The sequence below is a fragment of the Cydia pomonella genome, chromosome 9, assembly GCF_033807575.1.
Source record: "Cydia pomonella isolate Wapato2018A chromosome 9, ilCydPomo1, whole genome shotgun sequence".
Lineage (NCBI taxonomy): Eukaryota > Metazoa > Arthropoda > Insecta > Lepidoptera > Tortricidae > Cydia > Cydia pomonella.
The window spans coordinates 6,576,825-6,597,775 of NC_084711.1; the positions used below are offsets into that span (position 1 = coordinate 6,576,825).

At 34.4% G+C, this 20,951-nt stretch overlaps 1 long non-coding RNA gene across 1 annotated transcript; it reads left to right on the forward strand.

The window, feature by feature from the left end:
- The first annotated feature begins 5,430 nt into the window (after nt 1-5,430).
- LOC133520967 (uncharacterized) lies at nt 5,431-6,566 on the forward strand. The gene is made up of 2 exons (XR_009799849.1): nt 5,431-5,758; nt 6,326-6,566. It is a non-coding gene; the product is annotated as an uncharacterized LOC133520967 (long non-coding RNA).
- The last annotated feature ends 14,385 nt before the right edge of the window (nt 6,567-20,951 follow it).

Genomic DNA, 20,951 nt, shown 5'->3' on the forward strand with positions numbered 1-20,951 from the left:
TTATTTGTGTTTTTTTACCCGAAGTAAAATTAAATATCAAAAGTGTGTATGTGCCTTAGTCTATGCCCATACAAAGTATATATGTCAAGTTGGTAGAGTCATGTGGGGCAAGTGTGCGCATTTTTTTTCATGCGGGTATGTGTGCGCAGCTAAATGAAATTTGTAGAATTTTTATTATTGCAAGCAGACTCATTTTGATAACAGCGAACTTTATTGCGACATAACGTAGCTTCAAATGTTATACTGGATAAAAGACTAAAACATTGCTAACAGGAAAAAAAATTATTTACTTGTGACAACTTTCATCTTGACGACAAATTTTACCTTAACAGCACCGGATTTAAAATATTCTTTTATTTTGAGTAAACGAATGATTCCATATTTTGCATAAACTAATTTTTCACCAACAATTTTTTTTATTTTTTTTACACATATTACAAACTTCGCCCTCACCATTAGTAAATTAAGAGTTTGCGCACACTTACCCGCTGCGCACAGTTACCCCCACATGACTGTGCAATTTTATGCTTTTAGTGCTATCAACCTTAGTATATGCCCATACGAGAAGTGTGATAGTTTGTGGCAGATATTCCTTCCTTCCGATGTAATACCACCTTTAATGGATGTTTGTGCAACTGTACATAAAAAATCAAAAGTGCTATCAACCTTAGTCTATGCCCATACGAGAAGTGTGATAGTTTGCAAATATGTGGATGAAAATATACAATATCTCATCTTTCTCAAACCATATCATTTATTGACAAATTTGCAAACTAACCCCCTTATTCATAACACTTAACAAACCTCTGTTCAATTTTCCCGCTTTCTAACAAACACAAATGTCAATATTGCAGACAGGGACAAACGATCATCAACGGCATTTTAAATTTAACAAACGTTTATGAATAACGCCATAGATATATAACTGTTACAAATAAGAAGTATCATACAACTGTTACAATAAAAATAATTATGCCCTCCGAATAATCTTAGTTTTTATAAACCTTGGTTTTTAATTCATATTTTTTCCAAAAAATAAAGAGCATTTAAAGAAAAAAAAAAGAGATATTCCTAGCTTTATCGCCTCTGAAAATCAAGCTGTAATCAATATTATTTAAGGAGAAATTTAGTTATATCAATCTCCTGGAAAATCAAAACGTCCCTTCAATTATACTTTACATAATGAGGTTGGTATTTAAACATAAGACAAACTATTTATCTCAGTTACGAGTGTAATATTTCCCACACGGTGAATATTCACTCGTAATACGATAACAACGTTGAATGATTCGTGGATAGTTCTAAATCTGAATTTAGTTTTTTTTCTAAATATTTACGTAATATTTTATGTGAGATTTTAATTAACTAAACAAAAATGTATCTTTTATTTAAGTACATATTTCATTCAGTGCCTGCGAAGCATTTTTGTTACGACTTAAAGAATCCAATAACCCCTCCAATACAAGGAAAACCGTACTACAAGCTTAAGTGAACTTCAACAGATATTGCCAATAATGTAAATAAACCAATTTATCTCCATTACGTCGTAATTTCGCACTTTTTAAAAACAATCATGATCTTATCAACAGTTTATATATTTAAATGTTTTATTTATATATTTATTTTGATAACATATAATATGTTAATTATTAATATTTCAGTGTTGTGGATAAATTTCAATTAATTACATTTTGATTTGTATGAAATAACTCCACGGGAATTAATAATATTGGAGGTTTTGGGCATATTCCCTGGGTCTATATATTACATGTTACACACTTTTTAAGAAGCCGTAGAATGTTACATTCACAAAGATAGAGGAAATCAATTATCCCTTGAATTGGGTATTCAGGTTACGTTACCAAGAATGTAACCGACTGCTGAATATTCCCGGGATCGCACCCGCACATCACTGGACAGTAGCCAAGTTAAATACACGTTTGGGTGAAAACGTTTAACGTTTTCAATTTTAATTCGTTACCACGCCTCCGATCGTGTACGTTGGCTATTACAGTTTAATAACGTGGTACAATTCCTACAACTTGATTTAACCGTTGAGGGAAATGTACGCGGTCATGTTAAAAAATTTACAATTTATCTACTTTTTAATGTAAAGCAAATTCCTAGTTACGTAACAAATAAGCTGAATAAAAATAAGGGTTGACTTTTCTGAAGCAAATCCTGTCATAAATGAAAATTTCGAAATGTTTGTAAGTAAATGTATATATATATATATATATATATATATATATATATATATATATATATATATAGTAAATATTATAAAAATATAATATATTAAATATTATTGGTATATATATATATATATATATATATATATATATATATATATATATATATATATATATATATATATATATACCAATAATATTTAATATATTATATTTTTATAATATTTACTTACTTAATACTTACAATCATTTCGAAAGATCATTGAATTCAAAAGGTACCTATTAAACCTAGTCTCGCCTGACGAACAATGACAATAGGGTAAATGAAATACTCGTATCTGGGTAGTGCATTATCCACTAATAATCTAATCAGATTTCCTACCCCAAAGAGTCGTAAAATCAAACTGTTCTATACATTTCCCTTTCCTCGATGGATCAGACGTCAATAACTCTAAAGACTCCACTTTCAATGATAGCGCCCTTAACCCTCGAAGGTTTCAAATTCAAGAAGGGGTTCCATTCCAAAGATATTGATGGAATATTAATTTAGGATGTTTGGCATCGGGAATTAATGTGAATCGGCATTGATTGAATCATTGGCGTAACCTTTGGGTACCAAGCGTTTTAAGTTTACGACTATTGTTTATTTCGAAGGGAAAACTCGCGCTTTGTAAAAACTTATTAATTAGATAAATAACACTACCACTCACATGTAGCTGCAGATATAACTGACCGGGGGGGTCCTACATAGAAGCTTGTTTGCAGTTCTCTGGTAAATGAAAAACAAACTAGAGTCAGACCAAGACAAGTCTGCAGCGATTTAGATGGCACACCTAGTGCAAGTATTATTTTGAACCTCAAACATCTATGAAATTATGACGTTGGGTCAGCTTTCAGTTCTTTTTCCCCGTATCGCACAATCCTCTCGACATTGTCTTCGGGTACCTTGCGCTCTCTCATATCCATCTTTAAATCAAAATTTTAACTGGTTTTCCGATATCACTATTGTAGTATTAGGTGCCAGCGACCCCTTTTTAATTAATTAATATTTTCGATAGGGTTACTCTATTAGATTATGACATGATTACCTTGTCATTGTGTTAGCGTATAGATATTCTTCAAAGTGCAGTATTAAGTGCAAGGAACCGATAGGAATACCCTATTATCCTACCCTACATACCCTACCATGAAAAACGTTGTAGCCCTACCTGACACTGATTCTATAGTCTAATAGGTTTTAAGGCCAATGATGATGATGACCATATTAGATGACATGAGTACATTTTCATTGTGTTTTTTTTATGGTAGAGGAGGCAAACGAGCAGACGGATCACCTGTGATGGTAAGCGATTACCGCCGCCCATGGACACCTGCAACACCAGAGGGGTTGTAAGTGCGTTGCCGGCCTTTAAGATGGGAGTACGCTCTATTCTTGAAGGTTTGAAGGTCGTATCGGTCCGGAAATACCGCAGGCGGCATTCGATATTATATTGGGTATTGATATTAAAGGCTTTTATTAAATAAAAGGCTTTTTAATAAATAAATTTCTTCAAAGCGTTTTGAATAAGGTTAACCACTCTTAATCTAGTTTCCGTTTCGAATAGGATATGCATATAAATATATGTTTGGCCACAGATATTAAAATAGAAGTAATTTGAGCGTGTTCTAAACACTCTTTATAGGAAAACCTTATGAAGGGTTGATTCGATCAGCGCTTACCCAAAATCAACTCTATTTATTTGGGTATACTTTCATTTGGTTAAGTTAACGATATAGTTGTCGAACTGATAGGGTGTATAAAAAGAATTCTATGAAATACCCGATGCGATAGTAACCGGTTCCAGTATATGTATGGTACCTATTTACCTACAAATAATTCTTAATCTAAATAGAATGTAATAAAAAAACATGCAAATCCGTCACTTCCGGAATTTGAGTGTAATGAAAAAAGTTGTGACGCGCTGACCGCACCGGTCGGGTGGGCGCAAGATGCCTGAAATCGCGTCAATCGTACTTGTGACAGGTTGGGTTCCAGCGCTTCGCATTTTAATTAGCCTCATTTCGATTGTTTTATTTAGCGTCAGTTGTTTTCTTAGGTATATTTATTATGTCCAATTTTGTATCGAGAAAAAAAAGTATAATAAAAAAGTTTTATCTGCACAAGGCTCCCTTTATTCCATAATGAACCAAATTCGAACTCATTTGCTAAAGATTTAGTGGTTTTGATATTTGCATTAATCTCATACAAACAAAAAATACAAATGAACCCAAAAGTAACAGTTACGAGCAGCATATTTTTTAAATAATTTTAATGAATAGATAAAACGTATAAAGAGCCATGAAAACATCACCAAAGAATTATTGATGGGTCAAATTATTTTCATACATGTTTGTACGGCAGAATTGTTTCATTTATAGCGACCTCTAAATCATGTTTAATTGCTCAAAATTTTGGTATGGATATTTTTTGCGTATTTTAGATACAAATGAACCTTGTGGATAAGGAATAAGTATTCATAATTTAATTTTTTTGGACCAGCCCAAATATGTATTTATGTTACGAAAGTTCGTTTTTTTTAATTTAATTTACGATAAGCAATTATAATTTGGATTTAAATGGGTTTGTTGGACACTATCCATTCTGATATTTAACTCCCCATTTTACCTAAATTGTTGATTGAAAGTACCCTTAAGAAGTACTATGTACGTTTATACTTTTCACCTCAGCAGCTCGAACAAGCCTACTTTCGTCACTCCCTAGTACGACTTTCGTCACTCCCTAGTACGACTTTCCTCACTCCAGGGAGTGAGACAAAGTAGCTTTTTAATTTAGTGAAGGCCATGAATACAGGAATAAAAACTTTACTTGATGTTGAATTTTTTTAACCTTTAATATATTCTCACTACTGAGGTGAAAAGTTGTATGTGTCACACGAGAGCAAGATTTTACATCTCGTGTTTTTGAGTCCCTCGCTACGCTCAACAAAAAGAATCTTTTGCTTACTCGGGACTCAAAATCAATACTCGCAAGAAAAACTAACTTTTCCTCTCTTGTCATGTTTTCATAATACATGTATTTTACTTTCCTCGTATTCGAAATGAAAAGTATGGACGTACGGACGGAGTAAGTAGGTATAAGTAGACTGTTTAATTCGAGTAAGTAGTTCGTGCGCCAAACTACATCGACAGAAATGAGTGCCTTTCATCCCTAGTTAACAATCTACTATTTAGCATGTATAGTCTGTCAAGCAAAGTCTGTCAGTAGCAATGTAAAGCAAACTGAAGTATGGCAACACTCACAGAGCAGTATTGCGCTAAGAAAAGCAGCAATGTACATCGAACCGAAACATATTTTTTTCCGCTGAGCGCGCTCTTCGTACGTCAACTAAAATTGCTGCTCGCGGTTTATTGCAGCATTTGGAAATTGTTATTATTATGAGAGGGACAATTTTAAACTGGAGTAAAAACGATGTCAATCAATATGATAAACGAGATCAAAAATTACCTATTTGCAAACGGACTATGCTGGAGAAAATAATGTTTGAATCAAATCATTGCTTCCGCAGGTAGCTGGATTTTAATATATTATCAGATTTCTCGGTTGGAATTCAATATTAAAGATATATCACGATAAAATGCAATACAAATGCTCCTTTATGCAACCTTCAAAAGCTAATTAGACATATTTAGGTAGGTACAATCGAAAAATATATCAATAGATTGATTTAAAATAAAGGTTTTTATGCTTAGTAAAAGGTGGACGCAAAAGGCGAGCGCTCGCATTCTTAACCTTTGGTATGCTTAGGAGCAGATCTGCTACATATATATTCAACTTAAACATGAAGATGTCATAGCTAAATAAATGTAAAGGTTAAGGCATTTGCACTTGAGTACTTTTTACCAAACGAGCTGTTAGTAGGTACCTATACTACTGAATTTAACTAGAATAAAACAATCCATTGTTTTATTTAGGTAAATATTAAAACCTAGGTAAGTAACCCCAGAGCCATCACTGGCAGCGGTAGCCCTGGTAGGGTATGACTGTAACTATTCTTGTCACAATTGCAGGGCTTATTAAATATCTAATATCTGGACTATTTACATCATTTTGATATGGTTTTATTCTGTTTTAGCAAACTTAGAAGACAAATAGGGAGCAAAGAGAACATGAGCACCACGGTAGAAAGCTGTTTTTAACATCAGTTCAGAAACTGAAGAAGCCCAAAGAAAATAATTATGCCACTTGTTAATTGTAAATTAGTGTATTTCTCTTGAACAATGTCACATTCACATACCAGTGTAATTTTGAAATGGTTTTACAATATACTTATATAAATATACAGATTAAAAATAAATAAAACACAACTGCAGATATTTTGGTGTTTTTTTTTTTTTTTTTTTTATGGTAGAGGAGGCAAACGAGCAGACGGATCACCTGATGGTAAGCGATTACCGCCGCCCATGGACACCTGCAACACCAGAGGGGTCGTAAGTGCGTTGCCGGCCTTTGAGATGGGAGTACGCTCTTTTCTTGAAGGTTTGAAGGTCGTATCGGTCCGGAAATACCGCAGGCGACAGTTCATTCCACAGTTTAGCTGTGCGAGGCAGAAAGTTCCTGGAAAAACGCACAGTTGAGGACTGCCAACCATCTACGTGGTGGTTCATTTAATTTCAAGGCAATTAAGATACAGGTCACTTTAGCTTACTTACACTTAATTCAGGCCATTCATTGAAAAAATATCATTAAGTTACCAATGTTACTGGTCCACTCCAACCAAGCATCAGAATACTTTGTACCTAGTCACTTATTGCATCTTAAGCATAAAACAGATCTGTTTGAAAATTTGTAATTTCAAGTTTAAAGTTTCCATTCCAAGTTTCAAAATGTATTTTTATAGTAGTAGTTACACATACTCGTAAAACTTAGTCTAAAGCAATTTGCCTAATTTATAGTACAGAGATATTCCAATATCTCTGAGACCACTCTTACATGCTAGCTTAGTAAGGTTTTGCTCACACTACTGTTTTTATACAGGCTAAAAATGTTAGATATTTACATGTATTGGCTAGATCATATTTTATATGTAGATATTTAAAAAAGTCATTTAGATATAAGGAGAATGCTGTTAAGAAATTTTATTAACTTTCACATTAGTCTATTCAAGATTTGTCAGGAACTGACACAATTTCAGGTACTCAAAATATTAATAAAAGATACCTTGACAATGGAAACTTAACAACTTCCACTCATGTGAGTAATATGGAGTTATATTGTTTCTGGATAAAAAAGGTATGATTTAAATGTTAAAATATTTTTCTAAAATTATGCACACTGAATAAATTATTTTAATTTATTGAACAAACAGGTAAAGCGACTTAAAACTTCTCTTAAATAGGTACATACCGACTTCAGAAAGTATAAACTAGGATTTTCCATAGGTATACATGTGCAATAGCTGAGTGCATGAAACAAATCAGCCTAAATAATATATTTTCGTGATGATTAACAAACGGACAACTTTTACAATAATAATCTAAACTATTGGCCCATTTTTTTTAGTTTTTTTAATTAACAATTTTATTTTTCGTCTTGTTTGCGTTGTACACGTATGTACGTAAACCGCCGTAGGTAAGTTTTGTGTGAAGAGAAACTTTTACGAACGCCTTATACTGGGCGAGTTTTAATCCTGCAACAAACATATGGAAGTATTAGGTAGATGTTGCGAAAGAAAGTAGGTATAGTCAAGGTTCTTAAACGTCTTAAGATTGTTTAAAAAAGTTACCTTTGAAAATATTTGAGGACTTCGTCTGTTGATATTGGGAACAATCGAATCAGTTGCGGTTTCGAGGGCACAATTCGTGGTCTTATTGGATATATTTAGGCATACGTTTTATCTTTATTTAAGCCTTTTAACCCTGAAACAGAAAAAACTGCACATTATCTTAAAAATTCTCCGGGATCTTGCAGTAATTATCATAACCTCAAAATTTTCTAATGGTTAAGATCAACGAGCATGATTTTACTTACATTGTAGGCATCTTGACTTTGCTTATGGTCATGCACAATATTATTTAATATATTGATATTTATTTTAATGCTGGGAGCAGAAATTTCTCTTGAATTAGCACCGATTCGGAATGTAAACAAACAAGATGGACGATCCACATTCTACAGATAAAACACAGATTACACGCGATTTTGGAATTATTCGAACACAGTGTTGCTAGCCCGCGATTTTTCAAATTTGCCGCGTTTTTCTACTGACAAGATTTGCTTGACCAACTATATAAGAGCATAAAAATATTAACAGATTGTAATATCTGGAGGATGCCTGGAGAACGGAAACACGGTCGTCCTAAATCTACTTGGCACCTTTCCGTGGAGCAAGAGTTGGGTGTATTGGGGATGGGGTGAAAGGAGGTTACTCAAGCTGCCCAAGACCGTAGTCAGTGGAAGAAAATGGTTCGAGCCGACCCCAGCGGGGGGTAACAGGATGAAAAGAAGTGGAAGAATAATACCAACGCTCTGTGTCGTTACATAATTAAGAAATAATTCTAATCTAGGGACATAAGAACTGGAATTTGTAATAACAGAAATCCACTATAATTTTCAGATTTACCTGTGAACAACTCACACACCACCCTACGTCAGCACTTACCGTTTCTGTTCCGATAATTATCAACAGTTCACTCCTCAGTAAATACCGGTTTTGATTCCACCAAACGAATATTATACTTTAATACCTTAGAATAAAGGTTACTAATATTTAAGTCTAATTACTCATGGGAATGGGCTCATGGGAAGACCGAAAACCATTTAGGTACTTTGAAACATTATATTGAAGTCGATGATTGCCGGGTAGGATCCGTTGATTTGTAGCGTGTGAATAAATGATGTGTTCCAGCTTGAGCAAATATCGAAACTTATTAGCCAAATTATAGTTGTGGCTATAGTAATTAAAGGGTCAAAGGATTGAGGCTTTTCAAAGTTATGTTAAAATAATATCAATCTTATTGTTTTCGTGGCTATTTGGTACTCTTTTTACTCCACCAGTTCAATTCAAAAAATTCACCACTAGATTGTATAACCAAATGCTGTTTGATATGGCTACACCGGTATCTAATTCGAACTGAGAGGTAATATTCGAACATAATAAATTTACATACATACATACATATAATCACTCCTATTTCCCGGAGGGGTGGGCAGAGACCAAAGATTTTCACTTGCTACGATCCTGACATACCTCTTTCACTTCCTTCACTTTCATAACATTCCTCATACACGCTCGTCAGTTTAGGGTGCTTTTGACCAGGCCTTTCTTCAGGATTTCCCCGATTATATTATAAATATAATGAATATATTTATTAAAAAAACTAATTTAAAACTAAAAAATAAATAAATCGAACTTATGCTATTAAACTTGCTATGAAATGATGACATGACTTACGTCAAATTAGGTCCGGAAATACTACATATCAGGTGCGATGAGTGAAGATGATATGTAAAGGAATTTCATACTGCCTTACACACCTACTACTGTAAAGCACCTAGTACCTAGGACTGTAAAGCAACCTTCTTTTGTTTTTTAACGTCAAATTGTGACACAAGGTCTTGGCATTCAACCATCAACAATTTTTTTTTTAAGTTAGCTTGGTGCGGTCATTTGTTGTGCATATTCGTTGCTAAGCAACCGCGGTGGCGCATCGCGCAAGCGCACGGACTTACGCGCGTAAGACACGCATGCGCACGCGAGTAGTTCGCCACAAAACAAATTGACTACATTTTTTGTTTTAATTGCAAGTTGGAGAAAAGCACTATATAAATCTCGGCGAGAAACGGGGTTGCAGGCCGCGTATCTCTATCCTAGTCTATATCTACTTGGCCTGCAACCCAATGTTTCCTGGCCTCTATAGTAATGTACTATAAACATAAGACAAACTCTTTATCTCACTTACGCGAGTGTATAATATTTGCCACACGGTGAAAATTTATTACGATAACAACGTTGAATGAATCGTAGATAGTTCTAAATCCGAATTTTGTTTTTGTTCTAAATATTTACGTAATGTTTCATGTGAGATTATAATGAACTAAACAAAAATCTGTTTTTTATATAAGTACATATTTCATTCAGTGCTTGCGAAGCATTTTTGTTACGACTCGAAGAATCCAATAACCCCTCCAATACTAGGAAAACCGCAGTATAAGCTAAAGTGGACTTCAACATATACTGCCAATAATGTAAATAAACCAATTTATCTTCATTACATCGTACCTAATTTCGCACAAAACTTTAAAAACAATCATGATCTTATCAACAGTTTATACATTTAAATGTTTTATTTATATCATTTTTTTGTTAATTTATATGTTAATTATTAATATTTCAGTGTTGTGGATAAATTTCAATTAATTACATTTTGATTTGTATGAAATAACTCCACGGGAATTAACAATATTGAAGGTTTTGGGCATATTCCCTGGGTCTATCTATTACATTCGTATACACTTTTTAAGAAGCCGTAGAATGTTACATTCACAAAGATAGAGGAAATCAATTATCCCTTGAATTGGGTATTCAGGTTACGTTACCAAGAATGTAACCGACTGCTGAATATTCCCGAGATCGCACCCGCACATCACTGGACAGTAGCCAAGTTAAATACACGTTTGGATGAAAACGTTTAACGTTTTCAATTTTAATTCGTTACCACGCCTCCGATCGTGTACTGGCTATTACAGTTTAATAACGTGGTACAATTCCTACAACTTGATTTAACTGTCGAGGGAAATGTACGCGGTCATGTTAACAAATTTAGAATTTATCTACTCTTTAGTGTAAAGCAAATTCCTCGTGTTTTTATACGGGTAAGGATAGGTATTTACAAAATTATTTCTCAATTAGGTACGTTAAAAATAAACTGAATACACGAGTAGATAAATAAGATCCATAATGAAAAGTGTTGAGTGTTGACTTTTCTGAAGCATATCCTATTGTTATCAATGAAATTAAATTTCGAGATGATTTTATTCAAAATTCAAAATTCAAAAATTTATTCTGCAAGTAGGCCTCAAGGGCTCTTTTACAAGTCAATACAACATTTATAGTAACATCATATAGTGACATGAAAAATACATAACAACATTTATAAATACAACAGCCAATACCTGGGTAAACATTACATTATAATAATCTTAAAATAAATAATTAATACAATACAATAGAGATGTATAGTCTCTATGGTTAAAAACACATTAAATCTGGAGATGTAAAAGGTCCCCAATGTCAGAGTACTAATACTAGTTAATAAAATTTGGAGGTGTAAAGTCTCTCCAAGTGTCAAAATAAAATTTATACTAAATAAATAAACCGCGTCTGGACTGTTAAACTAGCAGTCTCATAAACTAATGCTACATTCTGTACATAACTAGTATGTACCAAGTCAAGTATATTATACAATATGACAGAGACGTATAGTCTCCACGGTTAATACATTAAGTTTGGAGATGTATAAGGTCCCCACGGTCTGAGAAAAATAATAATACACAAATTTAAGTAAATAACAACAACTGCCTGACGAAAAATGACAACAGGGTATATGTTATGTAATGTAAACGTTTATTGCAGACACACATCAGTCCATAATATACACAATAAATTACAAATCAGTTTTAAAAATAACGCATTAAAGATTTAATCATAAATTCATAAAATAACACGATAAAATTATTTAAATTATGTCAAAATTATAAATATTATAATATTAAGCATGTGCTGATAAGAATAACTTTTAAAATTCTGAAAATTTAAATTGAATAAAATATTAAATTAAATTAAAATCTAAAAGTAAATTGTGTTATGCAATCCGGGAGTTGCGAGACCTGACATGTAGGTCGATAAGTATTTTAGTAAGTGAAATATCTGGGTAGTGCATTATTCACTAATAATCTAATCAGATTTCCTACCCCAAAGAGTCGTAAAAGCAAACTGTTCTATTTCCCTTTCCTCAATGGATCAGACGTCAATAACTAAAGATTCCACTTTCAATGATAGCGCCCTTAACCCTCGAAGGTTTCAAATTCAAGAAGGGGTTCCATTCGTCCTGTCCAAAGATATTGATGGAATATTAATTTAGGATGTTTGGCATCGGGAATTAATGTGAATCGACATTGATTGGATCATTGGCGTAACCTTTGGGTACTAAGCGTTTTAAGTTTACGACTATTGTTGATTTCGAAGGGAAAACTCGCGCTTTGTAAAAACTTGTTAATTAGATAAATAACACTACCACTCACATGTAGATGCAGATATAACTGACCCCCCCCCCCCCCCCCTACATAGAAGCTTGTTTGCAGTTCTCTGCAGCTTAATACTGTATACAAAGGTAAATGAAAAAACAAACTAGAGTCAGACCAAGACAAGTCTGCAACGATTTAGATAGCACACGTAGTGCAAGTATTATTTTGAACCTCAAACATCTATGAAATTATGACGTTGGGTCAGCTTTCAGTTCTTCTTCCCCGTATCGCACAATCCTCGACATTGTCTTCGGATACCTTGCGCTCTCTCATATCCATCTTTAAATCAAAATTTTAACTGGTTTTCCGATATCACTATTGTAGTATTGGGTGCCAGCGACCCCTTTATTGATTACTATTTTCGATAAGGTTACCCTATTAAATGATGACACGATTACCTTGTCATTGTGTTAGCCTATCGATAATATCGATATTCTTTAAAGCGCAGTACCTATTGGGTGCCAGGGACCGGAAAACCCCTTTTTAATTAATTAATATTTTCGATAGGGTTACTCTATTAGATTATGACATGATTACCTTGTCATTGTGTTAGCCTATAGATATTCTTCAAAGCGCAGTATTGGGTGCAAGGAACCGATAGGAATATATTTACGATAGGAATACCCTATTATCCTACCCTACATACCCTACCATGAAAAACGTTGTAGCCCTACCTGACACTGATTCTATAGTCTAATAGGTTTTAAGGCCAATGATGATGATGACCATATTAGATGACATGAGTACCTTGTTATTGTGTTTTTTTTTTTATGGTAGAGGAGGCAAACGAGCAGACGGATCACCTGATGGTAAGCGATTACCGCCGCCCATGGACACCTGCAACACCAGAGGAGTTGTAAGTGCGTTGCCGGCCTTTAAGATGGGAGTACGCTCTTTTCTTGAAGGTTTTAAGGTCGTATCGGTCCGGAAATACCGCAGGCGACATTCGATATTATATTGGGTATTGATATTCCTCAAAGCGTTTTGAATAAGGTTAACCACTCTTAATCTAGTTTCCGTTTCGAATAGGATATGCATATAAATATATGTTTGGCCACAGATATTAAAATACAAGTAATTTGAGCGTGTTCTAAACACTCTTTATAGGGAAACCTTATGAAGGGTCGTTGATTCGATCAGCGCTTACCCAAAATCAACTCTATTTATTTGGGTATACTTTCATTCGGTTAAGTTAACGATATAGTTGTCGAACTGATAGGGTGTATAAAAACAATTCTATGAAATACCCGATGCGATAGTAACCGGTTCCAGTATATGTATGGTACCTATTTACCTACAAATAATTCTTAATCTAAATAGAATGTAATAAAAAAACATGCAAATCCGTCACTTCCGGAATTTGAGTGTAATGAAAAAAGTTGTGACGCGCTGACCGCACCGGTCGGGTGGGCGCAAGATGCCTGAAATCGCGTCAATCGTACTTGTGACAGGTTGGGTTCCAGCGCTTCGCATTTTAATTAGCCTCATTTCGATTGTTTTATTTAGCGTCAGTTGTTTTCTTAGGTATATTTATTATGTCCAATTTTGTATCGAGAAAAAAAAGTATAATAAAAAAGTTTTATCTGCACAAGGCTCCCTTTATTCCATAATGAAATAGTAATCTATATACCAAATTCGAACTCATTTGCTAAAGATTTAGTGGTTTTGATATTTGCATTAATCTCAGACAAACAAAAAATACAAATGAACCCAAAAGTAACAGTTACGAGCAGCATATTTTTTAAATAATTTTAATTAATAGATAAAACGTATAAAGAGCCATTACATCACCAAAGAATTATTGATGGGTCAAATTATTTTCATACATGTTTGTACGGCAGAATTGTTTCATTTATAGCGTCCTCTAAATCATGTTTAATTGCTCAAAATTTTGGTATGGATATTTTTTGCGTATTTTAGATAAAAATTAACCTTGTGGATAAGGAATAAGTATTCATAATTTATTTTTTTTGGACCAGCCCAAATATGTATTTATGTTACGAAAGTTCGTTTTTTCAAATTTAATTTACGATAAGCAATTAAAATTTGGATTTAAATGGGTTTGTTGGACACTATCCATTCTGATATTTAACTCCCCATTTTATACATAACGATATCATTTTACCTAAATTGTTGATTGAAAGTACCCTTAAGAAGTACTATGTACGTTTATACTTTTCACCTCAGCAGCCCGAACAAGCCTACTTTCGTCACTCCCTAGTACGACTTTCGTCACTCCCTAGTACGACTTTCCTCACTCCAGGGAGTGAGACAAAGTAGCTTTTTAATTTAGTGAAGGCCATGAATACAAGAATAAAAACTTTACTTGATGTTGGATTTTTTTTTACCTTTAATATATTCACACTACTGATGTGAAAAGTTGTATGTGTCACACGAGAGCAAAGTTATTTTACATCTCGTGTTTTTGAGTCCCTCGCTACACTCAACAAAAAGAATCTTTCGCTTACTCGGGACTCAAAATCAATACTCGCAAGAAAAACTAACTTTTCCTCTCTTGTCATGTTTTCATAATACATGTATTTTACTTTCCTCGTATTCGAAATCAAAAGTATGGACGTACGGACGGAGTAAGTAGGTATAAGTAGACTGTTTAACTCTAGCAAGTAGTTCGTGCGCCAAACTACATCGACAGAAATGAGTGCCTTTCATCCCTAGTTTACAATCTACTATTTAGCATGTATAAGAGCATAAAAATATTCACAGATTGTAATATCTGGAAGATGCCCGGAGAACGGAAACATGGTCGTCCTAAATCTACTTGGCACCTTTCCGTGGAGCAAGAGTTGGGTGTATTGGGGATGGGGTGGGAGGAGGTTACTCAAGCTGCCCAAGACCGGAGTCAGTGGAAGAAAATGGTTCGAGCCGACCCCAGCGGGGGGTAACGGGATGAAAAGAAGTGGAAGAATAATACCAACGCTCTGTGTCGTTACATAATTAAGAAATAATTCTAATCTAGGGACATAAGAACTGGAATTTGTAATACCTAACAGAAATCCACTATAATTTTCAGATTTACCTGTGAACAACTCACACACCAACCTACGTCAGCACTTACCGTTTCTGTTCCGATAATTATCAACAGTTCACTCCTCAGTAAATACCGGTTTTGATTCCACCAAACGAATATTATACTTTAATACCTTAGAATAAAGGTTACTAATATTTAAGTCTAATTACTCATGGGAATGGGCTCATGGGAAGACCGAAAACCATTTAGGTACTTTGAAACATTATATTGAAGTCGATGATTGCCGGGTAGGATCCGTTGATTTGTAGCGTGTGAATAAATGATGTGTTCCAGCTTGAGCAAATATCGAAACTTATTAGCCAAATTATAGTTGTGGCTATAGTAATTAAAGGGTCAAAGGATTGAGGCTTTTCAAAGTTATGTTAAAATAATATCAATCTTATTGTTTTCGTGGCTATTTGGTACTCTTTTTACTCCACCAGTTCAATTCAAAAAGTTCACCACTAGGTTCTATAACCAAATGCTGTTTGATATGTCTACACCGATCCTGACATACCTCTTTCGCTTTCTTCACTTTCATAACATTCCTCATACACGCTCGTCAGTTTAGGGTGCTTTTGACCAGGCCTTTCTTCAGGATTTCCCCGATTATATTATAAATATAATGAATATTATTTTTTAAATACCTACTATAAAGGGCCTTAAAGGGGCTCACTGATTAACAGTCCGCCGGACTATATCGACCTGCCAATTAAAACAAAAAGTTGACAGTTCCGAACAACGGAGGCATCTAAAAAGATAAATATCTTCCTCGCGTTGTCTCGGGTTTTTGCTACGGCTCGTGGGGGCCTGGGGTCCCCTTGGGAGCTAATCCCAAAAATTGGCATAGGCACTAGTTTTTACGATTTAAAATGCTAAACAACAGAAATAAATTATTCAAATGTAGCATTAATATAATAAACGCATACGGAGATGATCAGAAAATAATGAATCACATACGAGCAACCATTTTCCGCCTAACCCACGAAGTTATAGCAAGATTACTGCCGCATGCCTCGGTCTAAGTCCTAATTGTGCATAATAACTGCGCACAAAGGTGGGAAGTTACGTCGCGCGGTCTGCGGTCGCACCTAGCTTCGGAACAATTTGCGGGGGCCAAGTTATGCCTGCTGATAGACGTCTTCTATATTGTTTTGCGCGTTTTAGGTTGCCGTATGTGAGGAAGTTAAAGAGTAGTGGCGGGGCGTCTAACTCTGTTCCTACCGGCTTGTCTAATTGCCTAGTTGAGCTCTTTTCATGCAAGTGATGGAGAAAAGGTTAACAAGAGCAGCTCCCGCTTACCTAGAAAATTTATGAAGGTTAAAAATGTGTGGGAAAACGAGCGGTATTTTGGGTGGACAGTAAAAAAGTTAAAGGCTTTTATCAATTATATACAGTTTTAAAGAAATAGAAAGTTTTATCATGCCTATAATGGTTTAGCAAGGACATCTTCAAAGTCCATTTATTTTTTAATATTTACAGGAAAATCGCATAACCTTAACTCTTTTGAAATATCTTTAATATATTATATACGTCATTCATCATAAAACTTGCTATAAGGCCAGTTGATTTAAATGTAACCTACAAAACTTAAAGAAATGAAATAACATAAAATAAAAATAATAATAAATAAATTTACAATAAAATACTAACCTAACCGAACATCAAATTCATCAATGTCCATAATAATTAAATGACTATACGACGTTCTGCCATCTGGTTAAACGTTGCAATCAATGACTTGGCTGGTTGTTCGCCAGCCAAATAATTAGCGGGATAATTTAACCAGTTACCTGCGACATATAATTATGTACATAATATTATGGACCTTTACCTTCACCTAAGAGGGGTTCGTGCAACAAGCAAAAAAAAGAAAACAGATAATATATAATTAATTTTACTTTTTTTTAATTAATTTTAGTTTCTTCTCACCTTAAAAACTACGTAACTTTTATTCTTTGCATGATATAAAAGGCTTTTATTTATACATAATATTAATTAGGTGTCAGAACTCTGAATATGTAGTACTCTCCAAGTCTCCATATTCATGATGGTAGTTTAAAGAAGACATGCCATGAATTCGAGGTCAGTCAATCGCTTAAGAGCAATTCCTAGCTGAGCAACTTTTCAAATCTCGAATTTTTGAAGCTATGTTTCTGTCGCGCTGCGGTGGGTGGGAGAGGGAGCTATCTAAGTGTGAGTGCGCGCACACAGATGCGAGACGTGAGCGCTCGCTCATTGCGCGCCGTTCCGTTGACATTGCCGGCGAGCCGGCCGGAATTCATTATGCGCTGCCCGAAGCCTAGATCGTGTCAGATTCTTGAAGTACGGAGCAAACCGTTAAATAATAACCGTAGATTCGGTAATCTTCAATATATAAAGGTTTTAGTTTTGTACATGTGTAAAGATGAGACGTACTTTTTTTAGGGTAACGAGTGTTTTGCCATCAAGGGGGAAAAATCGGATGGTTAATAAAAATTGCTTTTAATTGAAAGAGAATAAAGTATCACAAAGAAATAGGTCCGGTGTTTAGCCTTCTCCTACGTATATAAATTGCAGCCAACAATACAAACTTAAAAGTTGTCATCAAATGTTTTATTTTTCGTATTTTTGTATCCGATCTTAACCCTGATACAAAAATTTGGTGAAATTGTGGCTCTCAAACTTTAATACCTATGTCATAAGGCAATTTGATAAATAACAATGTGCTAACAATTGCGATTTTGACGGTAAAATATTGCAATTATATATATAGTTGATATACAATATTTTTTTGGATAAAATGTAAGGATCGTATGCAAAGAGTAAAGTAAATATATAGGAAAAGAGAGCCCTCTTGAAGCATTTTAAGGAAACAAATTTCGAAGTGCTATCTCTATTTTGTATCCGAAACTAACTATATATGTGTGCGTTCACATCTACATATGCATCCGTATGTGTAGGTACTTTCGTAATACATAATATTAGGTCTACTTCGGCGATGTACATGTTATTTTTTTTGTTTGATTTCTTGTAACTTTCTTAGTTTTTCTGTTTACAAGATATTAAACAAAATACTAAGTTGTAAGCAGCCCAAGTAGACCTAATATTATGTAGAAAAGTTTTAAAAAGAATGGAATAAAAAAAACATACTGTATAGTAATGCAAGAATATGTTTATTGCTTTCAATTTGGTATACAAGATAGTAATAGACTAGGTATTGTAAGTACTTCAGCTTCTGATTTTGTTTGGAATTGTTCTTTTTTTTTACCTATGTTCATCTTTGTGTACAAAGCTGCATTAGCTTCGTTTTTTGTGACTTGTGTCTCAGTCTGACCTAGAACTCTTTCATGTGCTCATAACTGACTTGCCTAGTTCTCAACTGAGCGTTTCTTCTTTGAGTTCAATATCCAATTGGACGTGAATTCAAGATACTCTGGAGGTAAAGTAAGGACAGGTATAGTGTATATTAGGATAATTCCTGGTAATTTCGTCTCGCTCTCTAGCTCCGTAAACAATTTGCTCCAGATATTCTTTAAAATAAACACATGAGTAATGATGTCGTTATTCGGTTTCTTCTTGTACTAATGAATTTCAGGCACAGAACGTATGTCTTGTCTACACACGTACTTCCATAGATGCACTCTATCTCGTCTTACTTAGCGGAATCAAATTGCACAAACCTTTCAGAGTTTAATCGGACATGTTTGTCGTAAACAAAATTAAAATAATCGCCGCTTGTTTTCATCTGATGATGATGATGGTATTTTCTTCTTATCTTCGAAAATATCTAAACCTCTCTGCATTGCCTTGGTCTGTTTTTGAATGGATTTTTTTATAAATAAATCTAAAACGAAATTATACATTAACATAATTACAAAAACAAACACATTTTCATCACAATACACAAAATAAATTACAGGGCGAAGATCGGATACACGAAATTTACCTTGCTCTATGTGATTGCGCATAGCACAAGCCCGACATCCCTGAGCGGCGCGGGGACACTAGCAGTCGAGTCAATGAAATGGCGTCTTACACAATATTGCCAACATTAAAAAATAAAGCCAAATTAGGGAGAAATGAATTTGCTACGTTCTTCACCCACATCCGGTATTACCCCAACATACCTTAATCGTTGAACCGCCGCATTTCAAAATGGCCCTTATTTTGATATCGGCTAGCTGTAATGTAAATTTGCTATCTAGTGGTTTACTTGTGACGCACAAGTGTGACCAATGCAAGACAATCAAATTGTTAATGGGTATTTATGATGTTTTAATCAAAATAAGCAGGTTGTACCTATTATCCTACTTAGCTTTATTTACAGGCCTTTAATAGTAAACATTACTAAACATAAGCATTACATGACCTGCAATGTAAAAAATACAAAAAAACAGTTTGAAGTGACAGGCCATTACGGGTACATTTTAGAATAGAATAGAATATCAATCTTTATTGCGAAACCATGGTACATAATAGTAGTTACATTAAAGAGTGTGAAAACACATGGCACCCTTTTCTTAGAACTACGTGGTATTTTGGTTATATTACGGCGATCGACTGTTGGTTGTTGGTGTATTTTTTTTCATTTTAACCATTAACATGTTATGCCCTCTCACTCACTCACTATTCCTTCTGTGTACGTATATTTAGAAACTGTCTCCGCCTCCAATTCCTGCGATAAGGACAACTGCAGCTCGGACTGAAATTCACACGCAAAAAACTCAAAAATCGAGGTTTCGCTCTCGACTGTTTCCTCCTCCAAAACGCAATCAATCTTTATGAAATTTTGGAAACTGCAAGAGGAGGAAATAATCTATGCCGCTGTTTTGATTTTTTGGATATTTTTTGTCATATTCGTATACTGTGCCCTTTTTTACAGCCAATTCAATTGAGCCGTTTTTGCGATTTTCGAGGCGCTGTATCTTTCTTCAAAATAAAATAATCCAAAAAAGCAAAACATAGCGGCACAGATATTGATGATATTGATCTAATTTGAAAAAATCACTGCTCTAGGTTAAAAATCCAGGGAGGAATCAGTCGAGAGCGTTTGTATGGAAAATTCGCAACTAGGAATTCCTCTTAATTATCCCGAAGAAAATCTTAAATGTAAAAAGCGATTCACGATTTTCCTTCAAGGAACAGCTAAGCACTTTCTTTCGTGGGATTACGATTTGCACGCATTTGATTCCGATCCCATTATTCGCTATGTGCAAGACTGTCACGGGGAAAATTTCAAATCACTACATAAAAACTAATGAACAGATTTTCATACGACTTTCATCTAACAATAGAGTGATTCTTGAGGAAGGTTTAGGTATATAACTTGTTAAGGTTTTGTGTAAATGGGTTGAAATATTACGATGTTGTCGGAAAGAAACACGCTGGCTAGGAGCTTTAATCGAAAACGCTGCCTAATCCATTTGAGCTATAACAACACAATGTA